General features: G+C 38.9%; 1 protein-coding gene and 1 pseudogene across 2 annotated transcripts in view; one reads left to right on the forward strand and one right to left on the reverse strand.

The window, feature by feature from the left end:
* Window positions 1-25,536, forward strand: part of ATG10 (autophagy related 10) — a 272,622-nt gene that overhangs the window by 45,217 nt on the left and 201,869 nt on the right. The gene's annotated exons all lie outside the window — the stretch shown is intronic.
* Window positions 20,000-20,893, reverse strand: LOC138441859 (high mobility group protein B2 pseudogene; annotated as a pseudogene).

The following is a 25,536-nucleotide window of genomic DNA, read 5'->3' on the forward strand; positions in this document are numbered from 1 at the left end:
CAGGGAAGTCCTGAAGTGGAGATATTCTGATTCCTATGAAGAGCAGGTCGTTATGCTCTAGTGACCATTGAGTGAAAGTTGGTGTTGATATTCTCATAAGAAAATCTAGTAAGAAAAACCTGACTAGGATCTTGTGTCCAAATGGAAGTAGGCCCTTGCCAAAATATATTTTTAAAGATTAGGGTAGATTTGGACTTCCTTTGTGGTCCAGTGGTTAACACTCTGCGTTTCCATTGTAGGGGGCACAGGTTCTTTCTATCCCTGGTTGGGGAACTAAGATTTGTATGCTTTGTTCAGTTCAGTCACTCAGTCATGTTTGACTCTTTGTGACCCCATGGACTGCAGCATGCCAGGCTTCCCTGTCCATCACCAGCTCCCGGAGCTTGCTCAAACTCATGTCCATCAAGTCAGTGATGCCATCCAACCATCTGATCCTCTGTTGTCCCCTTCTCCTCCTGCCTTCAATCTTTCCCAGCATCAGGGTCCTTTCCAAAGAGTCAGTTCTTCACATCAGGTGGCCAAAGTATTGGAGTTTCAGCTTCAGCATCAGTCCTTCCAGTGAATACCCAGGACTGATTTCCTTCAAGATTGACTGGTTTGATCTCCTTGCAGTCCAAGGAACTCTCGAGAGTCTTCTCCAATATAACATTTCAAAAGCATCAATTCCTCAGTGCTCAGCTTTTCTTTATGGTACAACTCTCACATCCATACATGACTACTGGAAAAACCATAGTTTTGACTAGATGGACCTTTGTCGGCAAAGTTATATCTCTGCTTTTCAATATGCTGTCTAGGTTGGTCATAGCTTTTCTTCCAAGGAGCAAGTGTCTTTTAATTTCATGGCTGCAGTCACCATTTGCAGAGATTTTTGGAGCCCCCCCAAATAAAGTCTCTTACTGTTTCCACCGTTTCCCCATCTGTTTGTCATGAAGTGATGGGACCAGATGCCATGATCTTACTTTTCTGAATGTTGAATTTTAAGCCAACTTTTTCACTCTGCTGTTTCACTTTTATCAAGAGGCTCTTTAGTTCTTCGTTTTCTGCCATAAGGATGGTATCATCTGCTTATCTGAGGTTATTGATATTTTCCGGCAGTCTTGATTCCAGCTTGTGCTTCATTCAGCCCAGCATTTCGCATGATATACTCTGTAAATGAGTTAAATAAGCAGGGTGACAATATACAGCCTTGGCATACTCCTTTTCCTATTTGGAACCAGTCTGTTGTTCCATATCCAGTTCTAACAGTTGCTACTTGACCTGCATACAGATTTCTCAGGAGGTAAATAAAATGGTCTGGTATTCCCATCTCTATAAGAGTTTTCTACTGTCTGTTGTGATCCGCACAGTCAAATGCTTTGGTGTATTCAGGAAAGCAGAAATGGATATTTTTCTGGAACTCTCTTGCTTTTCTGATGATCCAGTGGAGGTTGCAATTTGATCTCTGGTTCCTCTGCCTATGCTCTGTAGCATGCCCCCCACCTCCAAAAAAAAAAAAAAATCACAGTAGGTTTTAGGTGGAGGAAAGGAAAGAACAGAGAAAGCTGAGTTATGTACTTGGCGGCAATTTTGATGGATCAGAAACTTTGGACCACGGTAATAGGGTATAATGTGGGCCTGGACAACAAAGAAGAGGTAGTAATGGAAGAGCATCAGTTGACAAGTTTCATTTATTTCTCACTTTTACTTAGTGTATCTTGGTGCTACTACAAATCATTTTGAGGCATGCCTCTTTTTATGCATTTTATTCATCACTGATACCTGGACAAGCAATCAGAATATAAAGTTGAGATTTATGTGTTATATAACCTCGAGTCATAAAAATGTTCATAGGTCATAGAAATAGGGGTTTACAGTTAGAAGGTCATATCATTCACCTTGTTACGAATACTGTTTCTGTTAAGGTTGTTTATGAGGCATTAGTTTTTTGGTAGTCATTCTCTGGGTCCTGCCTTTGAGAATGGGGTGTGCCATAAGGGAGATGTCCTGAGCATAGCATGCAAGAAGCGTAGGTCTCAATCGCTGATTGAGCTGGGATGAGACTTACCCAGAGGATTGTCCAAGAATATGCTGAGTTTGGTAGAGAGAGAAACAGATACAGGAGAAAGCTAAAAGTTGACTTACTAGATCAGAGCTTCCTAATTGCCATGCCATGTACATTGCTGTGCTGTGCACAGGCTATGGGTTAAATCAAGATAGTACGGTCATTGTGTTTTGTATACTTGTTCAGAAATTTATAGTAATTAAAATGATATTTGAGTTCCATTTGAATAGCTCCCTATGTAAACTCTATAAATTCACTAATTATTTTGGACTGAAAAGCTTTAGGTGTGGTACTTGTGGCCTGGAAATTCTCTGTAGTATCCACATCACATTATACATACCCTTGACGTTAGACCTGGAGTCATTCCAGTATGTCTGATTATAAGCTTGTGATTTATTAGTAAGCTTTTAAAAATTCTTAAAATTGTGATAAATAACAAAAGTATATAAAACATAAAGTATACCATTTTTAGCATTTACATTAAAATATTTTTAAATTATGGGAAAAAATATTAACCCAGTTTTAAGTGGCCCAGAACTGTACAAAAAAGATAAAGTGAAGTCGCTCAGTCATGTCCAGCTCTTTGTGACCCCATGGACACCAGGCTCCTCCGTCCATGGGATTTTCTAGGCAAGAGTACTGGAGTGGGTTGCTGTTTCCTTCAATGACCCAAATAATCACAATGGTGTGATCACTCACCTAGAACCTGACATCCTGCAATGTGAAGTCAAGTGGGCCTTAGGAAGTATCACTACAAACAAACCTAGTGGAAGTGATGGAATTCCAGTTGAGCTGTTTCAAATCCTAAAAGCTGATGCTGTGAAAGTGCTGTACTCAATATGCCAGCAAATTTGGAAAACTCAGCAGTGGCCACAAAATTGCCAAAGGTCAGTTTTCTTTCCAATCCCAGGGAAAGGCAATGTCAAAGATGTTCAAACTACTGCACAATTTCACTCACCTCACATGCTAGCAAAGTAATGCTCAAAATTCTCCAAGCCAGGCTTCAGCAATATGTGAACTGAGAACTTCCAGATGTTCAAGCTGGTTTTAGAAAAGGCAGAGGAACCAGAGATCAAATTGCCAACATCTGCTGAATCATTGAAAAAGCAAGAGACTTCCAGAAAAACATCTATTTCTGCTTTATTGACTATGCCAAAGCCTTTGACTATGTGCATCACAATACACTGTGGAAAATTCTGAAAGAGATGGGATTACCTGACCACCTGACCTGCCTCTTGAGAAATCTGTATGCAGGTCAAGAAGCAACAGTTAGAACTGGACGTGGAACAACAGACTGGTTCCATATAGGAAAAGGAGTATGTCAAGGCTGTATATTGTCACCCTGCTTATTTAACTCATTTGCAGAGTACATCATGTGAAATGCCAGGTTGGATGAAGCACAAGCTGGAATCAAGACTGCCAGGAATAATATCAATAACCTCAGATATGTGGATGACACCACCCCTATGGCAGAAAGTGAAGAAGAACTAAAGAGCCTCTTGATGAAAGTGAAAGAGGAGAGTGAAAAATCTGGCTTAAAACTCAACATTCAAAAAATGAAGATCATGGTATCTGATCCCATCAGTTCATGGCAAATAGATGAGGAAACAATGGAAACAGTGAGAGACTTTATTTTGGGGGGCTCCAAAATCACTGCAGATGGTGACTGCAGCCATGAAATTAAAAGACACTTGCTCCCTGGAAGAAAAGCTATGCCCAACCTAGACAGCATATTAAAAAGTGAAGACATTAATTTGCTGACAAAAGTCCGTCTAGCCAAAGCTATGGTTTTTCCGGTAGTCATGTATGGATGTGAGAGTTGGACTATAAAGAAAGCTGAGCGCCGAAGAATTGATGCTTTTGAACTGTGGTGTTGGAGAAGACTCTTGAGAATCTCTTTGATTGCAAGGAGATCCAATCAGCCCATCCTAAAGGAAATCAGTCCTGGTTGTTCTTTGGAAGAACTGATGCTAAAGCTGAAACTTCAATACTTTGACCACCTGATGTGAAGAACTGACTCATTGGAAAAGACCCTGATGCTGGGAAAGATTGAAGGCAGGAGGAGAAGGGGATGACAGAGGATGAGATGGTTGGGTGGCATCACCAACTTGATGGACATGAATTTAAGCAAACTCCGGCAGCTGATGATGGACAGGGAAGACTGGCATGCTGCAGTCCATTTGGTCGCAGGGAATTGGACACCACTGCACAACTCAACTGAACTCAACTGAACTCAACTGAAAGCAGTACATTTTGGCAGTATTCAGTACATTCATATTGTTGACAGTCATTACTAGCGCCCTTCTCCAGTACTTTTTCATCTTAGTAAACTGAAACTCTTTACTCACAAAATATCTCCTTCCACCCAGCCCCAGGTAACCACCATTCTACTTTCTTTTCTATGAACTTGACTGCTACCTCATTTAAGTGGAATCATGTATTTGCCCGTTTATGCCGGGGTCCAGCCCCGGTGGATCCAGGGTAATTCGAAGGGGGGAACAGCATGGCATCTTAGAAAGAATTACTTAATTAGAAATATAAGAGAGATTAGGAAAGAATAGTATAGTAGGAAAATTTAGTGGAGAAAAGAGGCTGAATAACTTGGTTTATGTGGAAAGCCAATAAAGTTCCAGACAAGGAACTTGCACCATCTATGTTAGTCCACTGGCGTCCTCTTGAATAGTGGGGGGTGCCCCACCTTGGGCTCCCTCTCGCGTGGATCTTAGAAGCCGTGGCAGGTAAGTAGACATGGCGAGCCTCCACGCCCCAGATGGGAATTCAGCCAGAAAATAGAGTAAGAAAAGGAGACACGGGGGAAACCAGTCTTTCCAATGACTACCCCCCCCCCCCATTGTTCGGAAAGGCCTTATATACTCTTGATTTTACATAGAGATCAATGGATAATACAAAATTATGCAGCGTCAGCAGCCCTGACTCTTATTGAGACCAGGCTTTCTCTCTGCATACCTAGTTGTATACACAAGTCTTAGGTGATTTACATCATCTTCTGGCCAGAAGGCCAATTAACATTTTACAGCCCTTTTCTGATAAGGGTTTGTCAACCGGAAGACTTATTTATGTTGTTCTTCCCAAAGTCTGGTGCCACTCTCAGAAAGCACTAAATAAAGTTACATTCTTACATATCAAAGACACAACAGTTTACAACAATGAAAGAAGTACAGTGATTTATAACAAAGAGAAAGTTAATTAACTCAAAAGTCTTGTGTTGCTAACATCAAAACTACTATATTCCTATTTCTGCATCCCGATTACATTGATTATTATCCTTCAGGTGCCTAAAAGATAAAGAATATGGAGGCCTGGCAGCAGTCATTGAGTCAACAGTGAAAACCCGTTACCAATATAATTTTTAGCTCTTTAGAAAAGGCTCCGTATCTTTAAGATGCTTTAAGCTTCGTGCCTCTCAAGGTTGGGGGCCGGAAACAATTCACAAGTTAGTCCCCGACTGTTAGGCAAGTTAGAGAGCCATCAAAGGGGTTTGAGCTGAAACATTCTTTTTATATGTAGGAGACTGTTAACTGGAGACTGTTAACTGGAGCTCTGAATTAACTCTTTCCAGAGAAAAGGTGGTAATGTCAGAAGAGTATAGTATAGCAGACAGTAAACAGACAGATTTTGGTTTCCGGGTAGATGCTCAGGAAAACCCAGGGGGAACCCCTGAAGCCAGATCATGCCTTTGTGTTTTGTCGGGCTTCCTTCCTCATGATCTTTGCCATGGGCGGGATTCCTCACGCTGGCTCCCGGCATTTTTACAACTGGTTTATTTTGCTTTAGCATGATGTCCGCAGGGTTCATTCATGTTATAGAATATGTTATAATTTTCTTCCTTCTTAAGGCTAAATAATATTGTAAATATACTATGTTTTATTTATTCATTCATCTTTTGATGGATATTTGGGGTGCTTCCATCTTTTAAGATTTTGTTTTTTAATGCATGTAAATATTTTAATTTTAATTTCAATTTAGTTTGGTATCAACATCATCACCATCATTTTATAATTTTTCTGACTTAGAGCTTATATATGATCATTTTTATTACTTTTATTATCATTTTCTCATACTGTTACTAAATAAAACATTAATTTTATTGCTTTTTAATTTGCTTACTTACTTTACTTAGTTTTTGCTTTTGGTATTAATAATTAGCCAAAATCACATTCTTGTTAGAATTTTATAATAAAATATGTTTGTTTTTAGAAATTAAAAAAATGTTTTTAAAAATTCAGATAATAATATAATGTAATTTAATTAAGATGATTCATCAAAAGGCTTTCTAGTTCAGAAGATAAATTGTCAAAATATTTTAATCATATACAAGTTTATGCAATATTTTTAAAATATTTCAAAGTTTTAATTTTTTGGATTGAACAAAAGGCAATGATTATTCATTTGAGTTTACATGAAGTTTGTTTTTAGAACATTTAATTAGCATAGATTTCCTATTCCTGTAAGTAGATTTTATGTAGTTGTAAAAACCTATTGGCCCTATTAGTTCTTCTAATATTTGTTCATATATTAGTTCATTGTAATATTTAAGGACTTCTGTGGCTAAGACAGTAAAGAATCTGCCTGCAATGCAGGAGACCTGGGTTGATCTCTGGGTCAGGAAGATCCACTGGAGAAGGGAATGTCTACCCACTGTTGTATTCTTGCCCGGAGAATTCCATGGACAAAGGATCCTGGCAAGCTATAGTTCATGGGATCACGGAGTTGTACACAACTGAGTGACTAACACTCTCACTTTCATAATATTTAAAGAATATTTAAATTTTACAGGTATTGTACTTAGTTCTCAATAAGTTTCACAAAGAAATACAGTATCAAAAAAACTTGAAGTCACTGCTGCTGTTGCTGCTGCTAAGTCGTTTCAGTTGTGTCCGACTCTGTGTGACCCCATAGATGGAAGCCAGCCAGGCTCCCCTGTCCCTGGGATTCTCCAGGCAAGAACACTGGAGTGGGTTGCCATTTCCTTCTCTAATGCGTGAAAGTGAAGTCACTCAGCTGTGTCTGACTCTTAGCAACCCCATGGACTGCAGCCTAACAGGCACCACCATCCATGGGATTTACCAGGCAAGAGTACTGGAGTGGGGTGCCATTGCCTTCTCCGTGAATTCACTAATTAGGTAATGAAATGAGAATTATCTCCACCTTTGATGTGTGTGCTCTGTAACTTTTTCCCCCTTAGCTTAAATGCCTTCCTGGAAAGAAAAGTTATCAGATGAAGACAAGATATCAAGCAAACTGCACTGACACTTCACCTTTGAAACTCATCCTGTTCAAGAAAAGACTGGAACTTTTTAAAATTTTGCAAAAACAATGCAAAAATCAAAGCTATTTTGAGATTGTTTCTAATAGTAAACTATTTCAATTTATTTAGGTCAAGGTAAAAAACAGAACAAAACAGTTAAGTGGTCACATCATTAAAAGCTGAAGCCAAACTGCCTTGCACTAGGATGGAAGCCCTCATTTGACCAGCCAGGCTGGAAACTTGCACGTAAAGCAAAAGAGGTAGAGGTAGCACTATCAGATGATAATATTTGTAAATGTATTGATGATATGTCATATGGCATAAAGACAAAACTAACCCAGCTGATTATTAAATCAAAGGAGCTTTTATTGCAGGTTAATGAATCGACATGTTAGCAACTGCCAAATTCCAGCACAGTTAGAATTCCTAAAGAGAAATGCTAGGAAGAATATTGGTTCTCTGTAAAGAAGTATCAAAACAAATTACTGGGGATGAAATATAGCAGGTGGTAAATTCATACTTTGAAACAAATAAAGTATTATGGAAACATGCTTGAATTTGTATTATTGGTAGAATGACTGCAGTGACAGGAAGGTATAATGGTTGCACATCAAGAGTCATGAAAATGCTGAGATTCAAATAATATGATGTTTTATTCAAAGAGAAAGTCTTTGTGTAAAAGTTTGCCTGTATATGAGTTTCACATAGTGTGATGTATCAAAAGGGAGAATCTAATGTAACTGAAGCTGCTTCACTCACATCTATTTTTGGCTTCATGTGAAGAAATGGGATTGGAATATGACTTTCCACTGTTTCATACTAAACAAAGGCCAGTAAATGTCCAGTGAAGAGTTTTGTCAAAGTTTATGAACTAGAAGGAAAATTGGAACCTTTTTTGGTAAGCAATTCTTACTTTGAAAATTTGTTGAAAGATAGTTATTTGACTTGGGGAATTCCCTGGTGGTTCAGTGATTAGGACTCCTCGCTCTCATAAGGCATGCAAGGGTGGCAAAACAAAAAACAAAAACTTAATTAGCTGAAAGAATGAACCTAATTAGTAGAAAATTACCAGGATCTCATGATAATGTATTCACATATACTGATAAAGTTTATGGATTCAAGTCAAAAAGTCAGCCTTGGAAATGAGGAATTAAGAAAGATTCACTTGTAGTATTTAGTCAGCGTTGCTAAAGGGTTTCCCTGCTAGCTCAGTTGGTAAGGAATCTGCCTGCAATGCAGGAGATCTGGGTTTGATCCCTGGGTCAGGAAAATCGCCTGCAGAAGGAAATGGCAGCCTACTCCAGTATTCTTGCCTGGAAAATCCCGTGGACAGAGAAGCTTGGCAGGCTCCAGTCCATGGGGTTGCAAGAGTCAGACAAGACTTTGTGACTGAACTACCACCATTTAGTCAGTGTCACAGTTTGAATAGTAAAGAATAATTATTAAGACAAGTAGAGCAACATCTTGTATACTTAAGGAAAAGCTACTTCATTGGTTAAGGAGTGTGATTTCAGTTGTAGTTACAATTTATTCATATTATCATAAGAACTTTTCACATTTCATTTGTTGACGAAAGTAAAGGAAGATCTGTTTGTTTTACTGGATGTTGACACTTTTGAAGTCCAGTTTAGATTTGAATCATCCGAGTTAGTGATGATAAAGGAGTTTCCATCATTTGGAGAAAAGTGATAAATAATCCTTTATATAGAGACAGAAAGTAGATTAGCCTGGGGCTGGGAGTAGGAATAGGAATTGACTATAATAATTATATAGTATAAAGAAAATATGTTTAAGATTTCTTAACTAGGTTTCATGTAGACACTACTAAATATCCCTCTGTTTACTTCATTATACTTTTCAAACATGAATTTTTATGTGTCGTGATGTGAAACGGGTTAGGAAGCACTGGACTGAATCATATGACAGGAAGGCTGAGGCAGAAATGTCAACTATGATGGGTCCCAAATTCAATATCTAAGAGTTATCAGAAAATGGAGTGAAAAGCAAGGACTGAGAGAGGCTAAAGTTTCAGGGTGTATATTTACCAGCTGGGCAAGTGCAGTGTCATGTCTCCTTGATGTGAGGGATAAGGGCCCGCAGTAGTATGGCAGAATGGGTAGGTGGCAGAAGGTTGATGAACCAGACTAAGCTGGGTTAAGCCAAATTGCTGTTCAGACAGTTTCTAAATTATGTAGAAGTGTAAAGGCCTGCAAGGAGAAATATGTTATCTTAGCCTCCTCTGACTCACTCATGGGGATTGATCACAGTAAGTTAACACTTTAAAGAGAAGCCTGCTTTTTAGAAAAAACACTCATTGACAATTACTTGTTAGGTTCTAACTCAGGGTTTTTTTTTTTTTTTTTAAACTGGTTGGTAATGATATTCATTATTATCCCCACTTTATAGATGAAGAAACTGAGGTCATACTTATTCAAGGTAGAACTGGGATATGAACTCAGGTAGTGTGATTTTCAAGTCTGTATACTTAACTCTATGCCATACTGTTTCTCAAGTCTGTAGTGATCCTAACTACCCATCTCCTGTTAAACTCCCACCCCTGGTCTCAGGCAGATTGTTCTTATGGCCTGGCCTTTTGCTGTAGAGGATGTGGCCTGAAATGGATGCTATAGTAGGGCCTCCCTGAAGACTGCAATCAGATGTTGTTGGGTACCACTTCAGTTGCTTGTTTGGGTGAAAGCTATAGAATATAGTCTGATCTTATTATTATCAGAACATTTACTCTGTACTAGCCCATCATTTATGTAGCTCTGGTGGCCACTAACCAAATGTGGCTATTCAAATTGAAATTCAAATTAAGTAAAGTTAAATAAAATGAAAAACATGGTTTCCTAGTTGGACTTGCTGCATTTCAAGTGGCTACTGCCTACCATTTTGTACGGCACAAAGAACATTATTATCTTTGCTACTGGCTTTGTTGGACAATAGCATTCACACTGGTCTCCCTCTTCGAGTCTGCTCCCTCAGAAGTGAGAGCTCAATTCCTGTTGTTTCTAACTCCTTAGGCTGCCTTCCTTCAGTGACTGGCCCCAGGGATTCTGTCTTTCCTCATAATATGAAAGATAGTGATACCAGAAAATAATAGATTTTTGTAGTCATTAGTTGGTGGTTCATACAAGATTTACTTTCTTAAAACAGTTCTGCAGTATTGTTGACCTTGTTCTCCTTACCTTTTCCTGCAAGTATAGGAATTACGAACTGAGTTCTAAGAAATCCCTTCATGACAGCTTGTCACACTTTGGCTCCTATTGAACCTGAAGGCATCTATATCTGTTGTGTTTGCTGTTAAGCAAGAGCTCCTGTACTTGTGTAGCTGGGTTTTTGAGCCTAGTTTTAGGATTTTGCTTTTATTCATGCTAAGTATCATCTTATTTTTACCTGACTGAGATTTTTTTTTTTAATTAAGTCTTGATTTGATCATCTGATAAGCCATTATTATTATTATACCTAGCTTTGATAAGCATACCTTTGTAGGCTGGCTAAAAAGAAGTCATGTCAAATTAATCTGTTTTGTTTTGAGAAGGTTATGGGATTGGCAGGATGCTATAGAAGGAGTAGAATAACTTAGAATGCTTTCAGGGGTGGGCCATTAGGTGAATAAGGACTGCAGAAAGCATAATGAATTTGAAAAACCTGAGAATATTTAGTCTGGAGAAAGATAAACTATTTTAGATTTTCAAAGAACTGTGTCGAGTGAGTGCTGTTGATCAGAAGGAGAATTTATTGTTATCAGAGGAAGTTTTCAAGGTTAGTTATGAGAAGTATAAAGTGTTGTTAGAATGTTCAGGGCAACACAAATGCTCCCAAGACCTTGGAGCAGCACTGCATAAGAAGGGGTAACTGCAGGATATTTCCATTCTTGCAACCACAAAAGTGAAGTGAGCCAAAAAACACAGTGGGAATTAAACGAAGTAGGGTTAAGTTTTCATTAAAGGCTGTGCCGTGCATTCACCACTCCTGGTTTCCCTGGCAACAAGGCTCCCTCGCATTCTAATGACATTATAATGAGAAAAAAAACACATGCAAATGCAGTAAATAGTAATTAGAGGCAGAGCCATACATGAAGCAGTGAGCTCTACCTTGGGAAGGTCTGAGAAGGAGCTGGTGAAGGGTTTATACTGAAGACAAAGAAGGAGATGATGAAAAATGAGTTATGTACAAGAGTTAAGTTGAGTCTACATGGAATGTGCTTTAGTATTTGTCTCCTGCAAATACCTGTTTTTCCTCCAGGCAGAATTTAGTCAAAGTCAGAAGTCATGCAGTTATACATCCACATTGTCTAAACCTTTCTACCTGTTGGCGTCATTAAATGGAAAGAGTCTTAGCTGTATTTGCTTTAGACTCAGAGCAACTGTAGCAACCTATGGTTTGGAATGCTCTCCCTGCCCACATGGGGCAGGGCTGGACTGGCCCAGACAAGACAGTAGGGCCACAATATGTAGCCAAGAGTCAGTCTTAGTGAAGAGAGTCTTACATCTGTATTACTTTGGATGAGACAAGTAGGGCCAGTGAGGACTATATTTGGTTAATAAAAGGTGGCACATGCTGTCTGTGTCACTGGAACTGTGTCGGGAGACACTAGGTGACTGCCTCTCTCAGGTGTGATAGGTAGGGCTTTAGGTTTGTCTAAATGGGTAGACCCAGACTCTATGAATCTGCTCGATTTCATTCTCTTCCATTTATTTCATTTTATTCAGACTCTTCTGTCTTTTCTATTTTTATTGCCACATGTCTGTGTATCTTTCTTGGAAATTGCTAGAAAATGTTATATTGCCTGCTTCACATTATCCCAATTCTTTGATTTATCTTTTTGGTGTCAGCTGAATAAAAATTACAGTAAATAGCCTTTGAGATCCATAAATGTTTACTGTTCTTTTTCCTTCTCTAAATTAAAAAAAAGTTTAAAAATTTCACAGGAAATGCACATATACTTTTGTAAAAATCTGCACTAGTATACTATTAAAAATTTAACTAATATGCACACATAATATGTCAAAATGTTTTACGAGCCTTTCAGTTACCTCTTACCTCCCTGCCAACTTCTAGGCCTGAACTTCTCTTTAGAGAAAACCAGTGTTAACAGTCTGGGGGATAAACTTCAAAATTACTTCCTATGCACTCATATGTATGGTTATTATATTATAGCATATAAGACGCTTACTCCTTGGAAGAAAATTTATGACCAACCTAGATAGTATATTCAAAAGCAGAGACATTCCTTTGCCGACTAAGGTCTGTCTAGTCAAGGCTATGGTTTTTCCTGTGGTTATGTATGGATGTGAGAGTTGGACTGTGAAGAAGGATGAGCACCAAAGAATTGATGCTTTTGAACTGTGGTGTTGAAGAAGACTCTTGAGAGTCCCTTGGACTGCAAGGAGATCCAACCAGTCCATTCTGAAGGAGATCAACCCTGGGATTTCTTTGGAAGGAATGATGCTAAAGCTGAAACTCCAGTACTTTGGCCACCTCATGCGAAGAATTAACTCATTGGAAAAGACTCTGATGCTGGGAGGGATTGGGGGCAAGAGGAGGAGGGGACGACAGAGGATGAGATGGCTGGATGGCATCACTGACTCGATGGACCCGAGTCTGAGTGAACTCCAGGAGCTGGTGATGGACAGGGAGGCCTGGCGTGCTGGGATTCATGGGGTTGCAAAGAGTCGGACACGACTGAGTGACTGAACTGAACTGAACTGAACTATCAAGACATTAATCATATCTAATACTTACTGAGTGATTACTATTGCTGGACACGGATCCTTTTTGTATATTTATTTAATCCTTAGAACCACCATTTGAGGGATATTATAAAAGAGAGGAAGGCCAAAAAAAGTTAAATTTGTCCACAGTAACAAGCCAAATTTAAATCTGAGGAAGTCTGATTTGGAACTTATGCTTTCTGTCACCACACTATCCTGCTTGCTCTTCAGGTAACATATATGTAATATGTTTTCTTTTTCCATATATGTGGAATCAGTCATTCCATATGATTGTTCTTAAAGTTTTTTTTTGTTTTTAACAATATCCAGAGGTCATTCCATATCAATAATTTCTATCTGCCAGGCTTTTTTTTTCAGTTGTTATAATTTGTTCTTTTGTTCAGATGCACCATACTTTAAGCTTCCCTCTACCTATGAACATTTAATTTTCTATGGCAAATGATACTTTAATAAATATTCATGCAAAACAATTTTTATGTATACTTATTCTTATTTCTGTAGAACAGATAGTTAAGTAAATTACTTAATGAGAAGGTCTGCTCATTTTACATTTTCAGAGATACTGCAGAATTGCCACAGTCATCACTCCCTTCTTGAACTATTCTTTGGCATTTGAGATGCCAAGCTTGTAGTTTCCTTCTACCTCTCAAGGATTCCTTAGTGGCTTCCTCTGCTGCTTCCTCCTCATCTCCTAATAGCTCAACTCTGGAGTACCCCAGGGCTCAATCTTGGGACTTCTCTTCAACAGTTAGACTCTCTTGAGGAGATCTTACCCACCTTCTTAGCCGTAAATACTATATATGTACTGATGATTCTTGAAATTGTATTTTTAGCACCTGTCATGTCCCTGAACCTCAGACTTTTATATCCAGCAACCTGACATTCCATTTGAGTGTCTATGAGGCAGCACATTTAACTCATTTTTACTTAACCTTTCCCATCTCCCTCATAACCTACTTTTTCCACATATTTCCCTATCTCAGGAAATATTAGCTTCTGGTTGCTTGGAACAAGAACCTAGAGTCCTCTTTGACATCTCTCTTTCTCTTACAATTCTATTTTTAATCCATCAATAAATCCTATTATCTTAAAAATTTATCCATAATCAACCACTTCTTACCACCTCCACTGTACCACTGTAGCCCAGGCTGCCAAGGTTTCTCACCTGGCCTAGGTGGTACTACTAGTAAAGAATCCACCTGCCAATGCAAGAGATGTGGGTTCAGTCGCTGGGTTGGGAAGATCTCCTGGAGGAGAGCATGGCAACCCACTCCAGCATTCTTGCCTGGAGAATCCCACGGACAGAGGAGCCTGGCAGACTACAGTCCATGGGGCCACAAAGAGTCAGACGTACCTATGCAACTGAGCATATACACACATTGCAATAGCTTCCTAACTAGTGCCCATTAGGAATCTGGTCTCTAAACAGCAGCTAGAGTGATCTTTTTAAAATGTGAGTAGTACTGTATTACTCTGTGGCTCAGAATCCTCCAGTGACTTCCAGCTTTTTGTCAGAGTAAAATCTGAGTGTTTGACCATGACTTCTGTGGCCTAAAGTGTTCCCAGCCCTTTCCTCTCTAGTGTTAAACGCCATCATTCTCCTTTCCATTCTCCCTTCTCCAGTCATATACTATCCCTGCTGTTTTCCACCGTGGAGTCTTGGTGCATCTCATTCCCACTGTCTAGTGTGTTCATAAAGGTAGCTTTATGACTATTCCCTACTTCAAGTCAGATCATCCCTCACCTTATCTGTGAGGTCTTCCTATTTGTCCTCCACCCTATGTAAAATAGCATCTTCCTAACCCTGTCATTTCCAAACCCCTTTACTGTGATTTATTTATTTTTCTTGCACTAAAATCACCTGTTCTACATATTCAGTTGTTACCTTCTCTGACCTGCATCTCTTCCTCTAGAATGCATGCTGCCTGAGGGCAAGAACTGTCTGGTTCACTGCTGTAGTTCAAGGTCCTAGCCCACCACATTATATGAACTAGGTGCTAATATTTATTGAATGAATAAATAAGTAAATGAGAAAACAGACAAAATTTCTCTCCTGACTGGAGCAGTTATTCATATCAATAAGTATATGCCCACTTTCTCATGCTTTCTATAAAATTAGGTGTTACTGATCTTTAAAAGTTTTTCAGTCTAAAAGATGAAAAATGATACATTGTTTCAATTTGCATTTTCCTCATTACCTTGGTGTTGAGCATATTTTTACATGCTTATTGGTCAGTAGTGCTTCTAGGAGTTTCTTGTTATGCCCTTTGTCTATTTTACTGTAGCTGTTTATCATTGTAATAGTGATTTGTAGGAGTAACTTCTGTATTATGACTATCAATCTTTCATTTCCTATATGTATTGCAAATATTTTTTCCCAGACTGTCACTTCTCTTTTAACTTTGTTAATAGTATCATTTGTCAAACAGGAGTTTTTAATATTTAATAAATCTGCCAATTTTTTGCTTTATGTTTTCTAGGTTGGTTTTTTGTTCAGGAAATCTTTTCTAACTACAAATTAAGAAAATATTCTCTTGTATTTTCCTCTAGACCTTTATTATTTTATTTTTTATGTTTAGGGCTTTAATCCATCTAGAATTCATTTGGAGACTGTGAGATGTGGTAATGTAGTTTATATTATTTAATGGTGAATCAGTTGACTTCATTTCATTATTGACGAGTGCATTCTTCCATCTGTGATCTAAATTCTTTTTTTATCATAGATTAAATTTCAGCATATAATTGTGTCTACTTCTAGACTCCATTCTCTAATCCTGATCTATTTTTCTTCTACCATAATAACATAGATTTTAATTAGTACTAGTGCTCTTTAGTTGGTTTTGATATCTGATAATCCTATCATTCATTAAAAAAAATTACCCCATGCATTTTCTTTTAAAATTAATTTTAAAATTACTTTATAGGTTTCATAAGAAAACTTCCTGGGTTTATTTTCATGTCCTATAATACAGTTGTAGAGTTTTCTTGACATAATGGTTTTTTCCTGATATTTTGTTTTGTTATTTTCCTGGATGTTTGACAGTTTGTATTCATACTAGGAATAGTATTTTATTTATCTTTATGATTTTAACTGATTATTGTTACATTTGCAAAGTTACTGATTTTTATATGTTGATCTTTTTTTCTGGCTACTCTCTGAAACTCTCATTTATTTTACTACTTTTTCTGTTGATTCTTTTAAATTATTTAAGCAAACAATGAAATCATTTGCCATGTTAGTCATTTTCTTTAAATACTTTCTTCAGGCAGTGAGTTGGGACACTTACAGAGCTCACCTTGCCTATTTCCTTTTCCTCAGAGATCACTGTCCTACACTGCCTGTGTCCAATATCTGAAAACCCCAATTTCATATTTATTTGGTTTTGTTTTCTAGTTGCTTAAGAATTCTATCATGGCCAGAAGACCAAAGAAACAGATAAATGCAAAAATTCTTGAAGGATACCAATCTGTCCCCTTATTATATGAAATGAAAATTTAATGAATACAGATTTTAGGTTAAGATTCTGTTAGATACATGATCGTCAGTTCAGCTGGATTGTTTCTAAACCTAAGACTGGGAACACAGCAGGTGGATAACATGATTAACTCATGGAAATGAGGGAAGGCTCTCTGAGATTTGTAGCATAAGTGTGCGGTGAAGTGGTGAGCTTCTGCTCCTTCTGCTCCTTCATTGTGTCCACCGGGCTTTCACACAGGCCCTGCCTTGATGCAGAGGCAACCTGCTAGTGCCACACTATGGGAAGCAGGAGTTCTGATGGAAGATACAGAAGGAGAGGGCATCAGTATAAGAGCTTTAAACATGCACAGGCTTGGAACGGAAATGACTGTGAGGGCAGAGGTTGTGACTCATTGTGGGAACTATGTCAGGAAACTTTTGTTACATTAATAAAAAACGATGAGTGAAGAACATCCTGCCTCTTTCCTTCCTCCTCCTTGCTCTTCTCTGCCTGCAGTGTGTTTGCCATGTGTCTGGTATTGATCCAAGTAGTGGATACTGAATGCCCTTTTTGGCCGGTAGGATGACTCCAGTAAAGTCTTCAGTCTCACATTATCCAGGTCCCACTCATAAAAACAGTGATTGTACTGCAGTGCAGCCTTTTCTGAAAGCTTTCAGTACTTTCATCCCTATTATTGGTCAGAACCCTTTTGGTTTCCAGCAACAACTGTGAGAATCTGCCTTAGTGTCCTCAGGCTGGAGCAGCTTCTGAGAGTCTGGCCCTTCAGCTATTCTGGGCAGGGCGCCTCTGTGCTCGGTGCGGGAGCTGTGGACTGCCATTCTTCCATCTTTTCCTGCCTCTTCACCTGCCCTGGTTGAGTAGTGTCCCCACAGGTTCATGTCCACCCAGAACCTGTGAGTGTGATTTTATTTGAAAATAGAGTCTTTGCAGATATAATCAAGTTAAGATGAGGCCATACTGGATTAGAGTGTGTCCTAAATGTAATCTGACTGATTTCCTTCTAAGAAGAGGGAGATTTAGACACTGAGATACAGACGCATGGTAAAGAAGGCATGTAAATATAGAGGCAAACAACGGAGTGATGTGTCTACAAGTTGACAACAACCAATACCTAGCAGGGAGGCAAGGAAAATTTCTCCCTTAGAGCGCAAAGAAAGAGCATGGCCCTGCCAAACCTTGATTTTGGATTTCTGGCTTCCAGATCTAGACCTGTAAAAGAATTCATCTTTGTTGTTTTCAGCCACCCATTTTGCTATACTTTGTATGCACCCATATCAGGAAGGCCTTGCTCACTTCCTTTCCCACACAGCAGAATCCTTCTTCCAGTTAAAAGTGCTCAAGCTCAGGTACCCTTCATTTCATGAAAAACTAGGAAAGTTAATAAATTATTTATACAACTTTGCAAGGACTGTGTTTTGAAGTGAAAGTGACAATTTGCTACCCTGATAATTCTCTACTGTCTGACTATCAAATTTCCTTCAATTTATTTTATTAAGTATAAAATCACTTTAATACTCTTAATTTTCTTGAATAAGTCCCTTATAACAGATATTTTTATAAAAAGAAATTATTTAGGATAGGAATAAGATTCAGATTAACTTCAAATTTAGAAATCAGGATGGAGAAGGTCAGAACTTGGGTTCATCTTTATGTTTTCTTGTCTATGATATTAGAAAAGCAACTTTGGGAACATTTCATCTAGAGCAAACAAAATATGGTAAAATCTCTATAAACTTAAGCTGAAAGTAGAAACAAAGAGAGAAACATTTATTTTTCCTACAGCAGGCCCCCCACATCCTCCCCTCCAGTCAGTTACAGTTTTAGTTTTGTTGGCCATTCCTCAGGCACAAATAGGCAGGAATGCTCTTGGAAACAAAACCAGATTGTTTAATAAAAAATAGGAGGATACATATGGAAGTCCCACATCCATGAACTGAAAATTGAAAACTTTCAACGGGGGCAAGCTGAAAAAAACCTGAAAAACATTTATTAAAAGTTGAAAGAGAGAAAAGAGAATGAAATCCCACAAAATGATTAATAGTGAAACTTAACATTGTTAACATTTTTCTCTGTTGAAACTGTTATTAAAGAAAATGGGACTAATGTGACCTAAACTTACTTTTGATGCTTTGGCTCCAAAAAGAGAAGGGATTTAGCATTATTTACACTATAACCGTTTTTAAAAACTTTGTATGAAATAAGCAGGCTGTGTGTATCAACAATAAGCATGTGTACTCATCTACATCTCCCTCTCCTCAATAAGGTCATCAAATTGGTCCAGTAACTTGCTTTTCTGACCTGACAAATGGTGGATTTTCTTCTGCTCTTTATACCCTGCGATCACTGCCCTTGCTGGGGTTTAACCTGCCTTGGGGGTAGGGGAGACCAATGTGTTCTGCTGCTGCTGCTGCTAAGTCGCTTCAGTTGTGTCCGACTCTGTGTGATCCCATAGACGGCAGCCCACCAGGCTCCTCCGTCCCTGGGATTCTCCAGGCAAGAACACTGGAGTGGGTTGCCATTTCCTTCTCCAATGCATGAAAGTGAAAAGTGAAAGTGAAGTCGCTCAGTCATGTCTGACTCTTAGCGACCCCATGGACTACAGCCTACCAGGCTCCTCTGTCCATGGGATTGTCCAGGCAAGAGTACTGGAGTGGGGTGCCATTGCCTTTGAGCAATGTGTTCTCCTGCTCATCTAAGAAGTTGGCAGGGATTAGAGGTAAAAAGGAGAGTGACTTGGCAGGTCTAAGAGTCCTGCCAGGGAAAGGGAGTAGGACTGATGTGAGAAAACTAACTTCTTACAGAAACAAGCACACTGCTGGGGTTCCCAGCAAGTTTTAATTGATGGAATTTAAAAGTGAAGGTGCTAAGTGATGTAAAACAGTGTCTACTGAAGAAGCAAAGTGAAGGTATACTATAATTAGGTAGTGACCTACGAAAAGCACTGGCCTTGTTTTTGTTTAGCAACTAGATGATAAGTTTAGAAAGGAGAGAAAATAAAAGTTAATATTGTATGCAAGAACATTTTATGGTTCTTAGAGTATTATTGACTGCAGAGAGTGGAAGGAAAGCACAGTATTACTTTTTTTTCTTCATGAAGTGAATTTTTATATTTAATAACTTTTACAAGGAAAAAATATATGATCATTATAAAAATTCTAATAATATATAGATATATAAAAATACAGTTGAAACTATTTCTTTCCACCTCCTCTGACTCAATTCTTTTTTTTTTTTTTAGGAATAATATATATAATTTTATTACAAAAATTTTTTTAAAAAAACAAAATGCAACATTCTCATTCTAGAAAACCCAAAAGTTGCTATTGATGCTAATTTCTATGAGTTTGCTGTGCTACCATACACAAGTCAAGAAATTACAGAAACCATTAAATATTTAGAAACATTTAACATCAGAAGCTTGAAACTCTAACTGTATGTAGTAGCCCCTCAAAAGCCACAACTTGCATTTATAAAAAAGTATTTTCTCTACAAAGAATCTTATCAGCTATACAAAAATCTGTACAGTTTTTATACTGAAGCTAATATTGAGCTGCACTTGAATTCACATTCTTAGCAAAACAATTGCCTGAGCACACACGCACACTCCACACACATCATCACAAGATAGCCATTTATTCCTCGTCTTCCTCCTCCTCCTCCTCCTCATCTTCATCTTCTTCCTCCTCATCTTCTGGTTCATTTTTCTTCTTGGAGCCTGTCGGCCTGCCAGGGCCCCTTTTTCCCGCTTCACTCTTGCCCTTGGCACGGTATGCAGCAATATCCTTTTCGTATTTCTCCTTTAGCTTAGCTGCTTTCTGTTCATACGGCTGTTTATCTTTGGCTGACTGCTCAGACCACATTTCACCCAGTTTTTTTGCAGTATCCCCAATAGATAAGCCAGGGTGTTCACTTTTGATCTTTGGGCGATGTTCGGAGCAAAACAGGAAGAAGGCAGATGGAGGCCTTTTTGGAGCGTTGGGATCTTTTTTCTTTCCCTTCTTGTCACCTTTAGGAGGAATATAATTTTTCATCTCCCTGTCGTAGCGAGCTTTGTCACTTTTTGCCATGTCTTCGAACTTGGACTTTTCCTTGGCCGACATGGTCTTCCATCTCTCGGAACATTTCTTGGAAAACTCTGCGAAATTGACTGAGGAGTCGGGGTGCTTCTTCTTGTGCTCCTCGCGGCAGGTCTGCACGACGAAGGCGTACGAAGACATCTTGCCCTGCGGCTTGTTGGGGTCGCCCTTCCCCATGATGATGCTGCTGCTGCGGCGGAGGCTGCCTGTCCACCTGGTGAAAGATTTTCCTCAGAGTTCGGCGCAGCGGCCGCTTCTGACCGCTACGCTGCTGCCCTGGCTCCGGCGTGAACTGGTTCCTCTGACCCAATTCTGTAGTTTGTTTTCTATGTACATGTGGATGTATGCACACTTAAAACATTTACATAAATGGGGTCATTGTTTTATAAATTACTTTTTCCACCTAATATTACACAATGGACATCTTTCTTAGTGAGCATATATAGAGTTATCTCATTATTTCTGATAGCTACATAGTATTCCATCATATGGATGATTTAAGTTTGTTTAAAGGATCCCCTATTGGTAAAGAATAACCCCATGTTTATTCTCACAGTGATTCCTGCAACCTTTAACAATATACTTCTTCTTCCTAATATCTAATCTTTGGACAAAAACTATTGATTCCTGCTATGATAGATAAGGAATTTAGTGTACTTATACTATATCCCAGAGAAGGCACTGGCACCCCACTCCAGTACTCTTGCCTGGACAATCCCATGGACAGAGGAGACTGGTAGGCTGCAGTTCCTGGGGTTGCTAAGAGTCAGACACGACTGAGTGACTTCACTTTCACTTTTCACTTTCATGCTTTGGAGAAGGAAGTGGCAACCCACTCCAGTGTTCTTGCCTGGAGAATCCCAGGGACGGAGGAGCCTGGTGGGCTGCCGTCTATGGGGTCACACAGAGTCGGGCATGACTTAAGTGACTTAGCAGCAGCAGCAGCATACTGTATCCCACATTCCTTTCTGTTCCTCCTTATTTTTAAAATTAATTATATTATTATTTTTACATCATCAAGCTTTTATAATAATTAGATTCTGTTAAGCAACTATAATTACTCCTCTGTGCTTTGTTTATAGGTTGATTAGAACTTTAAACCTAATTAGAGTCTGTAATGAGCATGCTAGTATAAACAAGAGTAACTGCTACTAAATATTCTGATAGAAGGCAGTAGTATAACCCTCGGCCACATGGCTGCTTTAGAGAGAATATTTCAAGTTAAGATCCCACAGATTATCTTTAAGTTTCATACCATGACCACACTAAGAAAGCTCTTTTAAACTGGGCAGAGCTAGAAAACTTCCAGTCAAGGAACAGTGCTCACCATGTTTTGTGGTTTAATTCCCTGCTAGTGAACCAATGTGTTCAGTACGCATTCACACCTTAGATTACACAGATAAAGGCAATAATCATTATGGGTCATGTTCTACAAATGGTGAAGCAAGGGATATTGGCCTCTATTGGATGGGACAACACATCTAGAAGATGGAATGCCTTCCCAGAAGGATAGCCTCTGCTTCCTTGTGCACGCCTAGACGTTTCAGTCATGTCCGACTCTGTGTGACCCCATGGACCATAGCCTGCCAGGCTCATATGTCCATGGGATTCTCCAGGCAAGAATACTAGAGTGGGTTGCTGTTGCTTTCTCCAGGGGATCTTCCCAACCCAGGGATGGAACCTGCGTCTCTTATGTCTCCTGCATTGGCAGGCAGGTTCTTTATCTGAGGTGTATCTCCAACTCTTTCCCCAAAAGGTGTTGATGGATTGTTCAGTAATGGCTGTGCCATGTTTAATAAACTCTAAAATACCACAAGTCCAGGGAAAAGATGTACAGAGGTCTTTTTCAAGGGTGAAATATGTTGTACACTTACTTTAGGATTTTTGTTTTCTTAAGTTTTTGGTTTTTTGAATTTTTGCAAGTCAAAGGCCATGAATTGCTTTGACTGGATCTAGTCACTCTTGATATTGACTCAGAGGTATCAGAGTCAGCCGTGGTCAACTTCGACACATGTATTGAGAAGGTGTAGCAGTATGGATTAGTGAGACTGGGCACAAGGAGACATTTTAACATATTCAAAATTGTGTTCTGGAGGATCTTGAAATCCTTATCAGTCACCTTTCTTTACCATCTAAGTTTTAGGCTTAAAAAAAATGAACAGATACTAGTTTATTGTCTGAACCACCCAGTGTAAGCTTTGCTTTTCAGCAGCAGTTTTCCTTCTTTTTTTTTTTTGCCCTCAAGATTAATTAACTCTGGATAGCTACTGGTTGTATTGGTTTGATCTCTTACAGAAGGAAGGAACAACCTCTTGAGATCTGTGGCCTAGGTTTGGCCTGTTCCTCAGGGTTACATTGGCCTTGCAGGTCCTGTTGTTTGTTCAGTGCTGGCAGTGACCTAGAAACTTCGTCTTAATTCCTCCCCAATGGCATTGCCAACCCTTCTTGTAGCTGGTCATTCTGGATAGTTAACTTGGACTTTATGTCCTATATACAATCCTTTATTCCAAAGCAGGGCGGAGGCCCTTAGATAACCACCTAATTTTTTAGACAGCAGTTTTCTAGAGTAGATTGTTTAAAGCTTATTAAAATTCAGCTTCAAAAACCCCATAGTTATTTGGGTAGTTAGATTCTGGCAAGCATATCATAGCTCTCTGGGTGGCATAGCTTATGACAGCTTGTAAGAAAGCAGACCCAAACATGTTCTGTTAGGAAATCCTTAGATCTCCATCCAGTAGGCATTTAGTACAACACTAGAAAACTTGCTCATCTCTCTAGAGTTCTTTAAGGCTTACAGAACATTTTTTCCCGAGAAATTCATGATTGGAATCCAATGCAGCAATGTGATGTCCTGGAGGTATACCATTCAAAAGACAATCAATAGAGTATTTGTTTAACATAGTGTTTTTCATTTATAAGGACAAAAGGGTTTGTCACTAAAAATGTAAGTTTCCTTCCTAACCCTCCCACTCTTCTTACCCAGACCTCAGAGGTCACCACTCATACCAGTGTCTTGGGTGTCCTTTCAGATATTTTCAGTATACACAAGCACATGAATTTATATTGAAGCAAATTGTAGCATAATACATATATACCTGCTATTCTGCATATTTTTAACTTAATGATCTATTTTGATTATTATCCCATATGAATACTTACTAAACATACTCACTTTTTTATTACTGCATAGCATTCTATTATTTGGGTATACCATAATTTTTTTTTTAATACTGTAATTTATTTAACCAATCCTCACCAATGAGCTTTTAGGTTATTTCCAATATTGTGCTATTACAACAATATTTTAATACATATCACTGCATAAATTTTACTTCCTACATATACAACTATTTCTGTATGATAAATTGCTGGAAGTACCATTTCTGGATGGAAAGTAGGTGCATTTTAAGTTTGGATACATATTGCCATCTTGCTCTACAGGGAGGTTACACTAATTTACTACCCTATCCTTGGCAATGTATGAGAGTGCCTGCCTGTTTTATCCACAGTGTATTTCATACTTTCTGATTTTTGCCGATCTGATAGGTAAAAGATGGTGTCACATAGTTTTAATTTGCATTTTTCTTATTGGTAACATTGAACATATTTTTATATGATTAATATCCATTCAGAAAACTAAGATCATGGCATCTGGTCCCATCACTTCATGGGAAATAGATGGGGAAACAGTGGAAACAGTGTCAGACTTTATTTTTGGGGGCTCCAAAATCACTGCAGATGGTGATTGCAGCCATGAAATTAAAAGGCGCTTACTCCTTGGAAGGAAAGTTATGACCAACCTAAATAGCATATTGAAAAGCAGAGACATTACTTTGCCAACAAAGGTCTGCCTAGTCAAGGCTGTGGTTTTTCCAGTAGTCATGTATGGATGTGAGAGTTGGACTGTGAAGAAAGCTGAGCACGGAAGAATTGATGCTTTTGAAGTGTGGTGTTGGAGAAGACTCTTGAGAGTCCCTTGGACTGCAAGGAGATCCAACCAGTCCATTCTGAAGGAGATAAACCCTGGGATTTCTTTGGAAGGAATGATGCCAAAGCTGAAACTTCAGTACTTTGACCACCTCATGCGAAGAGTTGACTTACTGGAAAAGACTCTGATGCTGGGAGGGATTGGGGGCAGGAGGAGAAGGGGACGACTGAGGATGAGATGGCTGGATGACATCACTGACTTGATGGACATGAGTCTGAGTGAACTCCGGGAGTTGGTGATGGACAGGGAGGCCTGGTGTGCTGCAATTCATGGGGTCGCAAAGAGTTGGACACGACTGAGTGACAGAAGTGACTGATCCATGTATACTTCCTCTTTTATCTATTTATATTCTTTGCTTGTTTTTCTATTGGGCTATTGGGCTTTTTCTTAATAGTTTGTTAGAACTGTTATGTATTGAGGAAATTAAAGCTATTTACATGTTGACAAATTAGTCCTTTTCTATTTGAGCTACAAATCTTTTTCTCACATTTTGATATTTGCCTTTTGACTTTAAGAATTTTTCTATGCAATAGAATTTATTAATATTTTAATCAGTTCAGTCTCTCAGTCATGTCCGACTCTTTGCAACCCCATGAACCGCAACATGCCAGGTCTCCCTATCCATCACCGACTCCCGGAGTTTACCCAAACTCATGTCCATTGAGTCGGTGATGCCATCCAACCATCTCATCCTCTGTCTTCCCCTTCTCCTCCTGCCTTCAATCTTTCCCAACATCAGGGTCTTTTCCAATGAGTCAGCTCTTTGCATCAGTTCAGTTCAGTTCAGTCGCTCAGTCGTGTCCGACTCTTTGTGACCTGATGAATCGAAGCATGCCAGGCCTCCCTGTCCATCACCAACTCCTGGAGTTCACTCAAACTCATGTCCATCAAGTCAGTGATGCCATGCAGCCATCTCATCCTCTGTCATCCCTTTCTCCTCCTGCC

The sequence above is a fragment of the Ovis canadensis genome, chromosome 5, assembly GCF_042477335.2.
Source record: "Ovis canadensis isolate MfBH-ARS-UI-01 breed Bighorn chromosome 5, ARS-UI_OviCan_v2, whole genome shotgun sequence".
Lineage (NCBI taxonomy): Eukaryota > Metazoa > Chordata > Mammalia > Artiodactyla > Bovidae > Ovis > Ovis canadensis.